The following is a 956-nucleotide window of genomic DNA, read 5'->3' as shown; positions in this document are numbered from 1 at the left end:
CAGCCGCACGCGCCCTTTAGGGACCTGCAGAACTGCTGCCTCTCTGCTAATACCATCTTGCTCGAGGTGGTCACGTGCGGGCCACAGTGGCGCGCTTCGCCTGGGACCGATGGATCAGGGGACTTCGCCGGGTCCCGAGCTGCTCTGTCCAGAAGCCGAGGTGAGGTCTTTCTCTCCAGAATCCAAGCAGGGCCAGGACGCGCCCCCGGAGCCCGAGGACGCTTTTCCAAGCCGTACTCGGTCCATGGCGCCGTCGGGGATCAGAGGCCCACGCCGCGCAAACCCAGCGCCACGGCCTCGCGGGTGTCTTCTGCGAGGTGCGGATGGGGGACGCGGGAAAAGCGGCGGGTTATGGACCCGGGCCCACGGACGCGTCGTCTGCCGTGCAGCTCCAGCTCCGCGAGCCGGTGGGTGCGGGGAGGCCGGGTGGGGAGTGCCACGCGCGCGAGGCGAGGGGCGCCGGTTGCCCGGAGGACCGCGGAGCTGAGGGGGAGTGGGGGGGGGCGCGGGCGCATGCGCCTTGCGTCCGTGCCATATTGGAATGAGTCGGAGCGCGGAGCGCCGCCGCCGCCGCCTCCGCCGGAGCGCGGGTGCAGGGGGGCGGGGAGAGCTGCCGGCCGCCCCGCTCTGCCGGGCCCAGCAGGAAGGAGGGCGCGAGCAGCGCGAGCGGAAAAGGCGCCCCGCGCGGGCGAGCGCAAAGAAGGAAAGAAAGAAAACCAGCGAGCGAGCGTGTGAGCGAGCGGGGAGAGCGAGCAAGCGCGCGCGCGAAAACTCCCGTCAGGTAAAAAAGCGGGGCGGCCGGCTGGGCCTTCCCGCGCGGCGGCCTGAGGGGTGGTGCGGCGCCCTCCTGAAGAGGCCCAGCAACTTTGCCAGCGGGAAGCGCCGGGAGCCGGCGGGCGGCGGGCGCGCGGGCTGAGGCGCCAACGGGCGGCGGCGGCGCGTTGGGCGGGGGTACG

The 956-nt window shown here is 72.9% G+C and overlaps 1 protein-coding gene across 1 annotated transcript in view; it reads left to right on the top strand.

The window, feature by feature from the left end:
* Positions 1–644: 644 nt before the first annotated feature.
* Positions 645–956, top strand: part of Sfmbt1 (Scm like with four mbt domains 1) — a 109836-nt gene continuing 109524 nt past the window's right edge. The window contains exon 1 of the mRNA XM_028787553.1: positions 645–781. The gene's annotated coding sequence lies outside the window, so the exon portion shown is untranslated. The remainder of the gene's footprint in view (positions 782–956) is intronic.

This window comes from Grammomys surdaster, unplaced genomic scaffold (assembly GCF_004785775.1).
Source record: "Grammomys surdaster isolate TR1022 unplaced genomic scaffold, NIH_TR_1.0 125669, whole genome shotgun sequence".
In the NCBI taxonomy this organism is placed as follows: domain Eukaryota; kingdom Metazoa; phylum Chordata; class Mammalia; order Rodentia; family Muridae; genus Grammomys; species Grammomys surdaster.
Note: the sequence above shows the minus strand (reverse complement) of the source record. Positions and strands in the feature narration are given on the sequence as shown.